The 18,303-nt window shown below is 38.3% G+C and overlaps 1 protein-coding gene across 1 annotated transcript in view; it reads right to left on the bottom strand.

Moving 5' to 3' along the window:
- TENM1 (teneurin transmembrane protein 1) overlaps positions 1-18,303 on the bottom strand; it is an 806,315-nt gene that overhangs the window by 556,363 nt on the left and 231,649 nt on the right. The window lies entirely within an intron of this gene.

Raw genomic sequence — 18,303 nt, 5'->3', positions numbered from 1 at the left:
GTAGCCTTTCTCTTATACCATCCTGAATAATTTATCAACAAATACATCAAAACCAAGGTATTCAACTTTTTAATTCAATTTATAAATATTTGTTCAATTCCTGGCTCACTATGTGCAAAATATTGCACTATAAAAAATGTCCAGTTACTGGTTAATAAAGTCTGGTTTTAATCCATAATCTCCAAGGATGGGACAAGGGGAAAGGGGCTTAAAGTTCTACCTGTGGAATTCTGGTAAAATACGCTCAGCAATAAACATTGTCAAACACTAGAAAATGGTACAAATTCCTTGATGCCTTCAAAATCAATAATCAACAAATACTTATTGAATGCTTCCTCTGGAAAACAATGATTACTGCGTTGAACTCTGGTGAGACTTAGGGTATAAAGAATGAATAATTAGAAATGCTACACTTACATAGGGAGGGAAAAATCAACACACCCCACTATCACCAAAGCTTGGTGATACAACTGAAATAGAACCAAATTTCTCAAAACTCGTAGAGAGGTAGGTTTAGTGTGTTCCTGCCTGAAGGCATGTTCTCTGAAGGTCCTTGGCAGCCTTGTGATTCAATTTTAAGTGCTTTGAACTTTGGTTCAGAACCCGAGTAATAAAAACTGCTTAATTGGGTTCCTTTTTACAGCTTCTATTTTTTTAAGCTTTATTTTAGCAGAAGTTCAAGTGTTTTACCAAGAGAATGACTCATGAGAGTTTGTTTACTTTGTTGAAAAGGTAACTTTTTGATGGTACTCTTGTTGAATCTGGACATCACATAAGGTTACAAATCCGGGACAACAGCCCTCCACCGTGTTCTATCCTAACAACATGGGCTCCAAACTTTATACTGAAATTTACATTTCAATCCCACAATATTTAAGTATGTGCAAATAAGAATTGCAAATAGACCTTTTAGATCATCTTATTAGTACAGCATAACCATGATTAAAAGTCTAAATAATAGGGAGTCTCATTTAATTGGAATTATCTCCCTTTCCACTCATCACTGGCAGCTGGCATTGATAAGAATGAGATAAATATGAACAATACAAAGCCACCTCTGAGCTTTGTTTCTATATTTCTACACTGAGGTCATTCTTCATTGGCTGCTACATCTATAGCCTAGTACAATAAAACTGGAAGTAACTGATCAGAATAACACCCTCCTCATACACAGAAAGTCACTTAAACCAATCCCACATCCAAATCCAACTCTACAAACTAAGGCATGGGAAAAAAGAAGACTCACACATTTTAGAAAGCTTTCTGTCAATGAATTTTACGCTAACTGTTGTTAACTGCAAAAGGTTTTGAACTTATATTTCAATTTTATCTAAATTTGTTATTTATGGTATGGCAAAGACTACAAACCATTCAGACAAAGTATCATACACTAAAACTATCAAATACTCTTCTATGAAAAGTAAAAAAGATATGTAGCAATCAAGGTGGGCAAAATTCAAATTTGAGCCTCTTACAAATTTAATTTACCAGAAGAGAATATTAAGTGTGACATATTTAATGAATTCATTTGTTCAATAAATATTCATCAAACACCTATTATGTGCCAAATACTGTTCTAGGCTCTAAAGTTAATTCCAAAAGCATGGTGGCAGAAAGATGGCATAGCCAGCCCAATTGTAAGTCAAATAGATCAGACAGGTTGCATAGCCCACTGACCATATTTACTGGCCCCGCCAATCACAGTGTGGCTTGGAAACAGCATGCTGACTGAGGGACTTGGCAGTGTGTTACAGTTAGGATGCAGCAGAAATCAGCTTTATTGCCATCTATTTAAGAGGTAGTTTGAGAGGAACAATTGAGAAACACATAGTTTGCCAGCCACTAACACTTGCTGAGCGTACTTGGAGCATAGGGCATTTGGAGTGGGAAACTATGGGAAAAACAGGAGGCATGTATCCATGTTCGAATTTTAGATGCTACTTCATATAGCTTCTCTTCTGTTTTGCCTCTCCATTATTATATACAAGTATGTCTTGCTTAAGAAAATGCAATCAATAGGAAAAAAATCAGAGAGCCGTTCCATTAAAAATTAATCTACCTCACTGTTTCTTTAAGTTACATATATAAATTATATAAATATAAAACTATACATTATGTTACATATATATAAATGATGATCACAAAGTATATGATATAAATATGTGTATTTATACATAGAAAATGTACAATAAAATTCTGCATTTCCTGTGACTCTCATTTTTCAATACCACACATTACTTTTTTTCCAATTAGTGAAGGTGGTTTTGGACCATATTTATTGATTAATTTCAGACACATTAGCATTCAGCCTACTTGTATGTCAATGTGATAATTTTTTAAAGTGTTCTCGAAACTCTAGACTTGAACCATTAATGAGGAGACATAATTGGACTTTAGTAGCGAAGCCTTGTAAATGTCTTAGTTGAAGGTAGAGAAATGAATCTTACCTTACACCTTTAAATTCTATGAAAGGTTTGGGCGTGTCCTTATTAATTTCATTTTTTTTTTTTGCCTTTGAGCTCATTTCTAACTTCTTCTTACATGACATAAAAGACACAAACGGTCATTTGCTCAAACAGTTAAAGGCTCAAGAGTAATAAAATTAAATACTTCATGTGTTACAGGAATGACTGGCACCAAAATAGCACTGCATATGGTTCAGTTTACACTGACGGGACAGCAGAATCCTCAGCTTTTAGTATAAAGGCTTCAAATGAGACTATTTCCAAGGTTCCAGAAGATTCAAGATTTATCTTCTGTCACCTCTAGACCCTTTCAGAATTATAATGAGAAAGAAAAGTGCTGAAGATAATAAATAGAACTTATTTGTATATGGAGCTAGTTCTGCATCACAGATGACCAAAAAAGCAGAATAACCGTTTTCTGACAGGGCAATTTCCTGACAGGACATGTTGGCATACCTCACAGTCATTCCTTTGCAAATATTTAAAACTGTTTTTTGCTGTTCACAGAAATATAAAGCTACGTTTTCAAATGCCAATTCTGAAATCTTGTTCAAATCTTTGTAATAAAAGAGAATCAACATGTAACATGGATATAGTCTCAATCAACTCTATGAATCCTTCAAGACGCCACAGCTTCCCTGTTATGTACTGAAACAAATCCATGCCCCTTCACTTCACTTTTTAGGTTTTAGCAACTGCTTTCTTCTATGTTTCACCAACCTCCCTTTTTCATCAATCTTCAATAGTCTCTCTGCTTCAGCCATGTTATCTATCATGTTTGTCATTCAAATGATCTGACTTACCCTTGTCCGGCCTTTGTGTTAACCATATAATAAATGGGCCCTAAAGAGTTAAAAGGAAAAGAACAAAGCTTTTTTTCCCCAGTCTTCACAACCCCAGGGTATATATCCCCTTTGAGCCTGCCCTGTAGCTGAAGCAGTTCAAAAAGAGCAACCAAATTATGCACCTAAAAAGAGGACAGTTGCTTTGTTTCCCGGGGCATAGTCATTTCTGTGACACTCAGCCAGGGAGCCAGTCTTTTCCTTCTGAAATCATGTAGATCCTCAAAGGAAAATACATAATTCCACTGAGTAAAGAGTTATTTAAGAAGAAAACACCAGAATTATTCTCCATACTGTGGTGTAGGTTTTAATCTAGATTGAGAAAGAAGCATTAAAGGGTTAAACAAAGTATTAAGCAAAGTGGGCTCAGGGATAGGCAGCTGAAATGGATGAGTGTGCAGAGATGAGATATTTTCAGACTGAGAGCAAAAGGCCATGTAGCCTCAGAAGCAGCAAGGCTGAAGAATTGGGAAACTGACCTAGCTATTCCTGGATAAAGAGTGTCCATCAACAAGAGAGATGGTCAAAGGTAAAACCACACTGTGTAATATGTCTATAATTAGTGGTAACTGCGTATTGTTTTATAAAGTTAGTTTAAGAATCTATATAGAGAATTACTTCCATGCAATTTAGCCCTACTAGGTGAACCTCCCATTTGATAATGACTTGGTATCTAGGAAGCGACAAATTGTGACTGACTGTGGCTACCTATACTCGTGGCTAAATGAAGAGCAAAGGGGAGTTTTACAGAAATGAGGACTTCCTGAAGGTTGCATGAAGGTACAACTTCTATAGTGCATCACTGTAAATATCCTTCCTCCAATTTTCCACCTGTTTGGTTCTCTTCCCTTCTCCACAGTCGGCATCCAAACTTACCTGTGCAATATACATTTTTGCACATATCAGCCTAACTTAAAATTATTTGTATGTAGGGGTGTGCTATGTAAGTGTCTATATAAGGAAATATTGTCTCCCTTGTTGGAAACAAAATGCAGACAACCTGTGGATTTAGCACTGGGTAGAAAACTTCCTAGCTGATGAGGAACATAATAAATCAAGGTGACTGAGTGCCAAGGGAAGGTGAAATTCAGGGGCTGAGTCTTCCACCCCCAACAGCTTCTCCTTGTACCTTCTACTTTTAGTACTAGATCGTGGAAGATCTAAGTTGCATTAACTCAGGGGAGATGAAATTCCCTTAGCAGAGAATCTTAACCCATGGTCCATGGATGTAGAATGACTTCAAGCTTCCTGAAACCCTTGAAATACATGGCAGATACTGTGTGTGTGTGCATTTTTTTCTGCAAAGAAGATAGAGAGCTTTGACTAGACTCTCAAAGCATTTAGTAGTGTGCCCCCCTCTACCCCCTGCTGTGAAGAACCACTTCTCTGGGCATTGGGACGTGCTGAAGGATTTTCAGAAGAATGGTGTGATCTGATTTGTGTTTTTACAAAGATCACCGGTAACAATATGGAGGAGAGTCTGGAGTTCCCTTTTCATTAGAAGAAGAAACTTTAACACATAAAGTAAATACCCTATCTCCTTTAAATCTGTTACAGAGTGGCATCCCCCAAAATAAAGAATTTCCAACTTCAGTTTGGCACTCAATACTGTTTGGAAACCATTTTTTCAAATGAGAATATTGAAAGCATGGAGCACAGTGTGGACATCATGTACTAGGGCTGCACCTAATAATGTAGTGGAAAGAACATCGGTCATGAATTTATTTTTTAGCTCTGCTATCTACTCAAGCTATGTACTTCTATAAAATAGGGGTCATGACGATTATCACTACATCACAGGGTTATGACAAGGACTAAATACAAGCAATATGTGAACCCACTCAGCAGACTACTTGACACATAGTGGTCAATAATATTTATTGTCATTAATATTCCCACATCTCCATCTTCCGTCCTGCATCACCTGAGCTGCAGATATGTATGTACACTCCATCTTGGCCAGGTCAAAAACCTCCCTCATTACTCATCTGAAGCTCCTGACGCACACTTTGAGCAGACAACCTTCCCCTCCTTTATCCAAGACTCGAACTTCAACACTTGCCACTCCGTTTTGGAATTTACTTCCTGTCTCAGAGGAAGCAATGAACCCTTTCAAAGCCTTTCCTTCCACCTGAGATTCCTAAACATTCTCCAATAGAGCCTTATTCCAGTCATTATATTCAGTTGTACTCACTCTTCAAATCCTTGGATTTGGCGTCTTTCTCTAAGATTATTGAAACTGTTTACTCTAAGGCAGTAGATCCTCATCTGAATGCACATTGGAATTCCTTGAGATTTTTTTAATGCCTGGGTCCCACCACTGAAAATTCTGATTTAATTGGTCTGAAGAGCAGGGTTGGCACTGGGATTTGTAAAACTCCCTAGGTAATTTTAATGTCCAACCAAGGTAGAGAATCTCTGGTCTAAAGTCAGAAGTGACCTTTTAATTGCCTGTTTTATTGCTTTTTCTCAATTTTCATTCTATTTGTTGAAGTGTTTGACTATTTAGTCACATCTTCCCACTGGAAAGCCTCTTCCCTTAGCTTATGTGATACCCCTTCCCCTTGATTCTTCTCTGACATCTCAAGACCAACTCTTTTCTTCTGCCCACTCCTTTAAATTCAGATGTTTCTCAGGGTATGATACTTGGCTCTCTTTATTTCTGACTGTACATATTCTCACTGGATGATTTTTTTCTACTCTCACTACTTCAGGAACCATCTATTTCTAGATGATTACACACACACACACACACACACACACGCACAGTGACACCATTTCCTTGAACTTAAGATCTGAATTTGGAGCTATCTCTGCATACAGCAGTTGGATCTAATGTCAGACTGCCTGGGTTCCAATGCCAGTCCTATGACTTACTACCTCTGTAATATTGGGCAAGTTATTGAGCATCTCTGTGCCTCACTTTACTCATCTTTACAATGGGGATAATAATGATCCCAACCTCATAGCATATTGGGAAGATTAAATAACATAATCCATCTAAAGTGCCTTACTCAATGCCTAGTGCTTAATGAATGTTAGATATTTCACTTATAATCATCGTTATCATTCCCCAAAGAGAGTACATGTTTCTAGCTTCTAGACTCTCATAGTACTTTACCTACACCACTATTGCAACATCAATCATATTGCAGCACTGTAGCTGGTTTATACCTGCCTTCCTAAACGTACTCTGAATTCTTTGAGGGTAAAGATTGCTTCTTATTCATCTATATCTTCAGAGAACTTGGCACAGATAAGCAGAACACAGATAGGAAATAGGTTTCATCTCTCTTGCCAACTCTAATTGACTGACAATGTTTGCATGGAATGCTGTGATGATAAGGATGTGAGGCCGCAGTTGGGCTCAACAAGAAAGAGCACAACTGTTTGATCAGGGATGTCTGCCATAGGACAGGTAGAGAGAGCAGTGGCACAAGTGCCATTGATATCCCATACCAGTTTTAGACGCTATATAAATAATTATTTATTGATTAAATTTTCATGAACAAATTATATTGGCTGAAAGACATGAGCAAATTGGAGTTGTTGCTAAATAACTTACTTTTCTCTTAGAGTTTAATTTTTTGGGCAGTCATTATAGATTTTTATGCTAGAAACTTGTGACAACTAGAAGCATAACATGCTTACAGCAGAAAATTCATCACAGGTGATCAAATGCTGTTGAAATTTTCATTTCACAGGCTTTGCTACATTATATTACACCTGCCATCTGTGACATTTACCACGTAAATACAGATTCTGAGGTTGAGTTCTTTCAAGATTTTTGTAGGAACTGTTATCCAAACTGTTTAGACATAAGCCAACAATAGTTTATACTACTGCTAAGTGCTTGAAATAAGAGTCAAGAAATGTGCTTTTCAAATCTGGGCTTCTGTCTACACCTTGAACCCACAAGTGGCAATACTGTTTGAGCAGCTTCCGCTGTGGGATGAAGTGGCTTATTAGCCAGGGGCAATTAAGAGGAAAATAACAGTCACTTGTGCCCATTTATTTCAAGATGAACTGCATTCACCTAACAAAGTACCTGGAACAGTTGACACTAAATGAATGTTTGATGCATAAATGAGTAACTGAAAAAACGGATGGATGGATAGATGGATGACAGATAAGCTTTGCTCCCATGTAATCTTGGTAAATACAGATTGGCAGTTTTAGTTTTTTTCCACCAGATGGCGATAATGTGAGATTTAGGTTTAGGTTGTAATACAGAAAGCAGAAAACAACCAACCAAACAAAAACCATATTAGGAGAAAGAGAAGCCACAAAACAGAGGTTAAGAAGGGAGAAATGAAATGTCTGTGTCAGCTTCAGTATCTCAGGAGTCTACGATCTTCTGGGATTTGTAATAGGTCCTCCCTATACCTTTTTTTATGCATGGGTGACTTTCATTCATAATTACTTTTCAGTAAAACGGCTGTATTCAAAACTAATCTTACCTGTTATAAAAATTATAGGGCAATTCTCATAACTAAAATTATTATCCTTGATTTATATAACAATATTTTTTTTCATTTGTTTTTTACTAATTTCTTAGTTAACGGATGCCTCCCTTGGAAGTGAGGCTGCTTGGGAAGAGTTGCTAGCCTGTGTGCCTCCAGGAAATGTACCCCTGCTATTAGACCTACCAAAAGTCATATAAAGTAAGCTTGCCTAAGCCTCATTCATCCTATTAGCAAAGAATTGTGAATAATATTAGATTGGTGTCCATCTCTTAATTCGAAAGCTTTTGGAAAATAAGAAAACCAGTTTTAAAATCCAGCACTCTGTGTACATGGCGGAGGGGGGATTCTGCTTTCTTGGCAAATAAAGATAAGAATATGAAGATACTTTTAAATGGGATCAAGTATTTCCTCTTATTAATGTTTCCCCCCAACAAGCCCTGAATTGAATGACACAGTAACTTCCCTAAAAAGTGAAAAACAACAAACAGACTCAGGAATATTTCATTATAAATTACATAGCATATCATCTACCCTTTACTAAAGAAAATCAGAACAGAAAGCCTTTTTAAACCTCCTTGTAAACCCTTGGTCATCGGAACACAAAGAGGCTGACAAGTCTTTTAGGGAAGGAAATGAAGGGAAACTAACAATTACTGAGTCCCTAAAAACTTTCACACTTATGATCACAATTAATCCATATCACAACCTTATGATGTACATACGAGAGTCACAGACTTGATTTCCAAACCCAACTCTTACTACTTCTTAGCTGCAGAAACTGGAAAAGTATTTCTCTCCAAGCTTCAGTTACCTCATTGGTAAACTGGAGATAACATCTCATATCTCATAAGGCATGCATGAGCAGTAAATTTAAGCATCTAGCAGAGTCCTGGAAAAGAGCAGGTACTATTCAAGTTTTTTTATTATTATTATTACTACTTTTATCATTGTGATTATGGTGTTGATGATGATAATGATGAAGTCAACTTTGCAGTGAACTTTACAGGCTCAGAGGGCTGAAGTAACTTGCTTAAGGCTGCACAGCTGGTGAGCTTAAAAGGCATCTAGCACAGTGTCTGGAACTATAGCAGGTGCCCAATCAACACTATGTTATCTTTCTTCCTTCCTATCTTAAAACTCAATGATTTTCTAAGAATTTTACTCCTTAAAAATAATGTCAGGCTCACCTTTAGCTAGGTCGATGCAAGATGCTACCATGTATTTGTGAAAATCAACATTTTTTTTTACACATAGGTAGCAATATATGGACTAGAACAACAAAGAGGATTCCAGACTTCACAAAAAAGATGATCACGGGGCCCACAATTTTGCCTAATGTAGGTTAATTCATTTCTCTCCCAAAGAGGTACATATTTCCCTTCCTAGGCGTCTGTAAAGATCATGAAGTCAGTAGCAAGAAGACCCCAAGTTTCTAGACCTTCACCTCCTGGATATTTATACTTTACATAAGTCAATATAGCAAAGGATGGTGCTAGTTAAAATTTTAAATAGGTTGAAAACATGTTTATTTCAGTTCATGGATGATAGAATCAGGTTTTTGCCCTTGACTTTTTTCAGGTCTCACTCTACACATTCTACCTGGGTAATCTCATCCATCCCCAGGCATCTCCTACTATAAGAAACCTGTGAATTCAAATCTACTTATATCAACAGTCCAGATCGTTCCTGAACTCTAGGCACACATTAACAACTGCTTGACAGGAAAATCTACCAGGATGTCACCCAAGCAACTTAAACTTAACATGTTCAGAAAGAAACTCATTCTCTTCCCTTCCAAACCCACTCGTATTTTACTTCTCTTGGTAAATGGATCACCATCCTCCCAGTTTTCCAACCTTGAAATTTAGAGTCATCCTTGACTCTGTTATCTCTTTCAACCTCGACAAGTAATCAATTACTAAGTCTTATCAATTCTACCACACTAATACCTCTTGAATATGTTTCTTCACCTCTACTGATACAGCCAGAGCTTAGACATTCATCACCATTCTTAGCCTGGGCTATTTCAGTTCCTTCAGAGATTGTCTCCCTGCACCCAATTTTCCCCAATTGCAATCAATCGTCTATACTGCTGCTTACACAACTACAATTCGCTTCTACAATTATCATCCTAAAAATTATAATTCATCGTGAAATTCTCTATCACTTAAAAGCTTTTTGTAAAAAAAAAGTTTAAAGAAAAAAAGGAACTCCTAAATTGGGCATGCAAGACTTTTTGTCATCTGGCGCCAATGCACCTCACTCTTTTTATATTGAAATTTTCATCATGCTAGGCCTTTTCACAGTTTTATCCTTTGCACCTGCTAATCTACCCTCTTGAAATGTCCTTTTCCTAGTAAACTCTTATTCAAATGTCAAGACCTTGATCAAATATCACCTTTCTATGGACCCTGACTCACCCATGTACTTCCATAGCACTTTATCTGTAAAAGTACTTACTACATTTAATTGTAATGATTTGTTGGATGTCTATTTTCTCCACCACATTATGAGTTTCCTACAAGCAAAAACTATCATGGTCATCTCCATCCCCAGCATCTGACTGGAGGCCTAACACATAGCAAGTGCTAAATAAAAACTTAATGAGTAGAGACCACTTCAAGATGGCAGAGGAGTAAGAAGTGGAGATCACCTTCCTCCCCACATATACATCTACATGTGGAACATCTCCTACAGAACACCTACTGAATGCTGGCAGAAGACCGCAGACCTCCCAAAAGGCAAGAAACTCCCCACGTACCTGGGTAGGGCAAAAGAAAAAAGAAAAATCAGAGACAGAAGAATAGGGATGGGACCCGCACCAGTGGGAGGGAGCTGTGAAGGAGGAAAGATTTCCACACACTAGGAAGCCCGTTCGCGGGCGGAGACTGTGGGTGGCGGAGGGGGGAAGCTTCGGAGCCACGGAGGAGAGCGCAGCAACAGGGGAGCGGAGGGCAAAGCGGAGAGATTCCCGCACAGAGGATCAGGGCCGACCGGCACTCACCAGCCCGAGAGGCTTGTCTGCTCACCCGCTGGCGTGGGCGGGGCTGGGAGTTCAGGCTCGGGCTTCGGTCAGATGCCGGGAGAGGACTGGGGTTGCCTGCGTGAACACAGTCTCCAGGGGGTTAGTGCGCCACGGCTAGCCGGGAGGGAGTCCAGGAAAAAGTCTGGAGCTGCCGAAGAGACAAGAGATTTTCTCTTGCCTCTTTGTTTCCTGGTGCGCGAGGAGAGGGGATTAAGAGCGCCGCTTAAAGGAGCTCCAGAGACGGGCGCAAGCCGCGGCTATCAGCGCGGACCCCTGAGACGGGCATGAGACGCTAAGGCTGCTGCTGCCGCCACCAAGAAGCCTGTGTGCGAGCACAGGTCACTCTCCACACCTCCCCTCCCGGGAGCCTGTGCAGCCCGCCACTGCCAGGGTCCCGGGATCCGGGGACAACTTCCCCGGGAGAACACACGGCGTGCCTCAGGCTATTGCAAAGTCACACTGGCCTCTGCCGCCGCAGGCTCGCCACGCATTCCATACCCCTCCCTCCCCCGGTCTGAGTGAGCCAGAGCCCCCGAATCAGCCGCTCCTTTAACCCCCTCCTGGCTGGGCGAAGAACAGACCCCAGAGGGTGACCTACACGCAGAGGCGGGTCCAAATCCAAAGCTGAATCCCAGGAGCTGTGCGAACAAAGAAGAGAAAGGGAAATCTCTCCCAGCAGCCTCAGGAGCAGCGGATTAAATCCCCACAATCAACTTGAGGTACCCTGTATCTGTGGAATACCTGAATAGACAACAAATCATCCCAAAATTGAGGTGGTGGATTTTTGGAGCAACTGTAGACTTGGGGTTAGCTGTATCCAACTGACTAGTTTCTGATTTTTTTGTCTATCTTAGTATAGTTTTTAGCGCTTGTTATCATTGGTGGATTTGATTATTCGTTTGGTTGCTCTCTTCCCTTTTTTATCACTTTTTAAACTTTTTTGAAATTTTAATAATTTTTAAAATTTTAATTATTTTATTTTACTTATTTTTCTTTCTTTTTTTTTTTCTTCCTTTTCTTCTGAGCCATGTGGCTGACAGGGTCTTGGTGCTCCAGCCAGGCCTGAGACTCTGAGGTGGGAGAGCTGATTTCAGGACAATGGACCACGAGAGACCTCCTGGCCTCATGTAATATCAAGCAGCGAGAGCTCTCCCAGAGATCTTTGTCTCAACATTAAGACCCAGCTCCACTTAGCGACCAACAAGAGCCAGTGCTGGACACCCTATGCCAAACAACTAGCAAGACAGGAACACAACCCCACCCATTAGCAGAGAGGCTGCCTAAAATCATACTAAGGTCACAGACACCCCAAAACACACCACCGGACATGGTCCTGCCCACCAGAAAGACAAGATCCAGCCTCATACACCAGAACACAGGCACTAGTCCCCTCCACCAGGAAACCTACACAACCGACTGAACCAACTTTAGCCGCTGGGGACAGACACCAAAAACAACGGGAACTACGAACCTGCAGCCTGCGAAAAGGAGACCCCAAACACAGTAAGACAAGCAAAATGAAAAGACACAGAAACACACAGTAGATGAAGAAGGTAAAAACGCACCAGACCTAACAAATGAAGAGGAAATAGGCACTCCACCTGAAAAGGAATTCGGAATAATAATAGTAAAGATGATCCAAAATCTTGGAAATAGAATTGAGAAAATATAAGAAACGTTTAACAAGGACCTAGAAGAACTAAAGAGCAAACAAACAATGATGAACAACACAATAAATGAAAATAAAAACTCTCTAGAAGGGATCAATAGCAGAATAACTGAGGCAGAAGAACGGATAAGTGACTTGGAAGATAAAATAGTGGAAATAACTACTGCAGAGCAGAATAAAGAAAAAAGAATGAAAGGAACTGAGGACAGTCTCAGAGACCTCTGGGACAACATTAAACGCACCAACATTCGAATCATAGGGGTTCCAGAAGAAGAAGAGAAAAAGAAAGGGACTGAGAAAATATTTGAGGAGATTATAGTTGAAAACTTCCCTAATATGGGAAAGGAAATAGTCAATCAAGTCCAGGAAGTGCAGAGAGTCCCAAATAGGATAAATCCAAGGAGAAACACGCCAAGACAAATATTAATCAAACTATCAAAAATTAAATACAAAAAAAAAAATTGAAAGCAGCAAGGAAAAAACAACAAATGACATACAAGGGAATCCCCATAGGGTTAAGAGCTGATCTTTCAGCAGAAACTCTGCAAGCCAGAAGGGAGTGGCAGGATATATTTAAAGTGATGAAAGGGAAAAACCTACAACTAAGATTACTCTACCCATCAAGGATCTCATTCAGATTTGACAGAGAAATTAAAACCTTTACAGACAAGCAAAAACTAAGAGAGTTCAGCACCACCAAACCACCTTTATAGCAAATGCTAAACAAACTTCTCTAGGCAGGAAACACAAGAGAAGGAAAAGACCTACAATAACAAAACCAAAACAATTAAGACAATGGTAATAGGAACATACATGTCGATAACTACCTTAAACGTAAATGGATTAAATGCTCCAACCAAAAGACATAAACTGGCTGAATGGATACAGAAACAACACCCATATATATGCTGTCTATAAGAGACTCACTTCAGACCTAGGGACACATACCGACTGAAAGTGAGGGGATGGAAAAAGATATTCCATGCAAACGGAAATCAAAAGAAAGCTGGAGTAGCAATTCTCATATCAGACAAAATAGACTTTAAAATAAAGACTATTACAAGAGACAAAGAAGGACACTACATAATGATCAAGGTATCAATCCAAGAAGAAGATATAACAACTGTAAATATTTATGCACCCAACACAGGAGCACCTCAATACATAAGGCAAATACTAACAGCCATAAAAGGGGAAATCGATAGTAACACAATCATAGTAGGGGATTTCACACTCCACTTTCACCAATGGACACATCATCCAAAATGAAAATAAATAAGGAAACACAAGCTTTAAATGATACATTAAACAAAATGGACGTAATTGAGATTTATAGGACATTCCATCCACAAACAACAGAATACACTTTCTTCTCAAGTGCTCATGGAACATTCTCCAGGATAGATCATATCTTGGGTCACAAATCAAGCTTTGGTGAATTTAAAAACATCGAAATCATATCAAGTATCTTTTCCAACCACAAGGTCATGAGACTAGATGTCAATTACAGGAAAAAAACTGGAAAAAATAAAAACACATGGAGGCTAAACAGTATGCTACTAAATAACCAAAAGATCACTGAAGAAATCAAAGAGGAAATCAAAAAATACCTAGAAACAAATGACAGTGAAAACACGATCACCCAAAACCTATGGGATGCAGCAATAGCACTTCTAAGAGGGAACTTTATCACAATACAATTCTACCTTAAGAAACAGGAAACATCTCAAATGAACAACCTAGGTTTGCACCTAAAGCAATTAGAGAAAGAAGAACAAAAAAACCCCAAAGTTCACAGAAGGAAATAAATCATAAAGATCCGATCAGAAATAAATGAAAAAGAAATGAAGGAAACAACAGCAAAGATCAAAAAAACTAAAAGCTGTTTCTTTGAGAATACGATAAACCACTAGCCAGACTCATCAAGAAAAAAAGGGAGAAGACTCAAATCAATAGAATTAGAAATGAAAAAAGAGAAGTAACAACTGACACTGCAGAAATAAAAAGGATCATGAGGGATTAGTACAAGTAACTATATGCCAATATAATGGACAACCTGGAAGAAATGGACAAATTCTTAGAAAAGTACAGCCTTCCAAGACTGGACCAAGAAGAAATAGAAAATATAAACAGACCAATCACAAGCACTGAAATTGAAACTGTGATTAAATATCTTCCAACAAACAAAAGCCCAGGACCAGATGGATTCACAGGCGAATTCTATCAAACATTGAGAAAGGAGCTAATACCTATCCTTCTCAAACTCTTCCAAAATATAGCAGAGGGAGGAATACTCCCAAACTCATTCTACGAGGCCACCAACACCATGATACCAAAACCAGACAAAGATGTCACCAAAAAGGAAAACTAGAGGCAAATATCACTGATGAACATAGATGCAAAAATCCTCAACAAGGAGCCTGTGCTCCACAACGGGAGAGGGCACAACAGTGAGAGGCCCACATACCGCAAAAAAAAAAAAAAAAAAAAAAACTTCAACAAGATGCTAGCAAACAGAATCCACCAGCACATTAAAAGGATCATACACCATGATCAAGTGCGGTTTATCCCAGGAATGCAAGGATTCTTCAATATATGCAAATCAATCAAAGTGATATACCATATTAACAAACTGAAGAATAAAAACCATAAACTAATCCCAATAGATGCAGAAAAAGCTTTTGACAAAATTCAACTCCCAAATATGATAAAAACCCTCCAGAAAGTAGGCATATAGGGAACACACCTCAACATAATAAAGGCCATATATGACAAACCCACAGCCAATATCGTTCTCAGTGGTGAAAAACTGAAACCATTTACTCTAAGATCAGGAACAAGACAAGGTTGCCTGCCCACTCTCACCACAATTATTCAACATAGTTTTGGAAGTTTTAGCCACAGCAACCAGAGAAGAAAAAGAAATAAAAGGAATCCAAATCAGAAAAGAAGTACAACTGCCACTGTTTGCAGATGAAAGATACTATACATAGAGAATCCTAAAGCTGCCACCAGAAAACTACTAGAGCTAATCAATGAATTTGGTAAAGTCACAGGATACAAAATTAATGCACAGAAATTTCTTGCATTCCTATACACTAATGATGAAAAATCTGAAAATGAAATTAAGGAAACACTCCCATTTTCCACTGCAACAAAAAGAATAAAATACCTAGGAATAAACCTACCTAAGGAGACAAAAGACCTGTATGCAGAAAACTATAAGACACTGATGAAAGAAATTAAAGATGATACAAACACATGGAGAGATATACCATGTTCTTGGATTGGAAGAATCAACATTGTGAAAATGACTATACTACCCAAAGCAATTTACAGATTCAGTGCAATCCCTATCAAACTACCAATGGCATTTTTCACAGAACCAGAAGAAAAAAAATTCACAATTTGTATGGAAGCACCAAAGACCCCAAATAGCCAAAGCAATCTTGAGAAAGAAAAACGGAGCTGGAGGAATCAGGCTCCTTGACTTCAGACTATACTACAAAGCTCCAGTAATCAAGACAGTATGGTACTGGCACAAAAACAGAAATATAGATCAATGGAACAAGGTAGAAAGCCCAGAGATAAACCCATGTACTTATGGTTACCTTATCTTTGATAAAGGAGGCAAGACTATACAATGGAGAAAAGACAGCCTCTTCAATATGTGGTGCTGGGAAAAACTGGATAGCTACATGTAAAAGAATGAAATTAGAACACTCCCTAACACCATACACAAAAATAAACTGAAAATGGATTAAAGATCTAAATGGAAGGCCAGACAATATAAAACTCTTAGAGGAAAACATAAGCAGAACACTCTATGACATAAATCACAGCAAGATCCTTTTTGACCCACCTCCTAGAGAAATGGAAATAAAAACAAAAATAAACAAATGGGACCTAATGAAACTTAAAAGCTTTTACACTGCAAAGGAAACCATAAACAAGATAAAAACACAACCTTCAGAATGGGAGAAAATATTTGCAAATGAAGCAACTGACAAAGGATTAACCTCCAAAATTTACAAACAGCTCATGCAGCTCAATATCAAAAAAACAAACAACCCAATCCAAAAATGGGCAAAAGACCTAAATACGCATTTCTCCAAAGAAGATATACAGATCCCCAACAGACACATGAACGGATGCTCAACATCATTAATCATTAGAGAAATGCAAATCAAAAGTACAATGAGGCATCACCTCACACCGGTCAGAACAGCCGTCATCAAAAAGTGTACAAACAATAAATGCTGGTCGGGGTGTGGAGAAAAGGGTACGCTCTTGCACTATTGGTGGGAATGTAAATTGATACAGCTACTATGGAGAACAGTGTGGAGGTTCCTTAAAAATCTAAAAATAGAACTACCATATGACCCAGCAATCCCACTACTGGGCATATACCCTGAGAAAACCATAATTCAAAAAGAGTCATGTATCACAATGTTCATTGCAGCCTTATTTACAGTAGCCAGGTCGTGGAAGCAACCTAAGTGTCCATCGACAGATGAATGGATAAAGAAGATGTGGCACATATATACAATGGAATATTACTCAGCCATAAAAAGAAACGAAATTGAGTTATCTGTAGTGAGATGGATGGACCTAGAGTCTGTCATTCAGAGTGAAGTACGTCAGAGAGAGAAAAACAAATACCGTATGCTAACACATATATATGGATCTAAAAGAAAAAAAATGGTTCTGAAGAACCTAGGGGCAGGACAGGAATGAAGATGGAGATGTAGAGAATGGAGTTGAGGACACAGGGATGGGGAAGGATAAGCTGGGACAAAGTGAGAGTGTGGCATGGACATGTATACACTACCAAATGTAAAATAGATAGCTAGTGGGAAGCAGCTGCATAGCACAGGGAGATCAGCTCGGTGCTTTGTGTCCACCTAGACGGGTGGGATGGGGAGGGTGGGAGGGAGACACAAGAGGGAGGAGAAATGGGGATATATGTATACATATAGCTGATTCACTGTGTTATACCGCAGCAACTAACACAACATTGTAAAGCAATTATACTCCAATAAAGATGTTAAAAAATAAACTTATTGAATAATAATAGGTTATTAAAATGAAATTAGGGTGACATCTTTAAAGACAAACTTCTCTTGTCTCAGAATTCATTTTGATCACAATGCAGAGAGACAAAATCCGAGGCTGGCTAGTTCTTTATATTGACTTAATATAAAATTGCTTATACTTTTAGAACAAACTGTCACCAGAAATACATTCTTATTTAAATTCACAACATTATTAGGTCAGGCACTCTACACTCCAATTCCATAAGCCACAAGTCACAATTGTAAGTTCATATTCTGTAAAGACAAACTTAATAGAAAAATATTTTAATGGTAACTACACATTTCTTAAAGTATAATAGAACACCCCACCAAAAATTCCCATAAGACATTTTCCAATTTCCAGTTACGCAGAAGAATAAAATTACTCATAACAAAGTTTCAGTCTTTAGCTGAATAAATAGGGAAGATTAAAATGAATTACTTGAAAAGACAGATATAAGACCTTTAGCAAGTATGTTAAGAGCTAAAGAATGAGTAACATAGTTAATATAAACATTTAGTGCATATCTAAATGTTGGTATGAATATCTTAAATCTTTGGCTCCATTTAAAGTTTTTCTAACATAAGGTTCCAATACTAATTAGAATACAGCAATTTTCATTTGTAATAACCACACTTTACATGATCTTTGGTGATCCCAGAGAATTTGCCTTTCTAACAAGTCTGTGGGTGATGCTGTTCCTGCTGGTCCAAGGTCCATGCTTTGAGAACCACTGATCTAGATAATAAAATTATTTTTT

Source organism: Globicephala melas, chromosome X (assembly GCF_963455315.2).
Source record: "Globicephala melas chromosome X, mGloMel1.2, whole genome shotgun sequence".
In the NCBI taxonomy this organism is placed as follows: domain Eukaryota; kingdom Metazoa; phylum Chordata; class Mammalia; order Artiodactyla; family Delphinidae; genus Globicephala; species Globicephala melas.
This window is presented reverse-complemented; position numbering and strand designations above follow the sequence as displayed.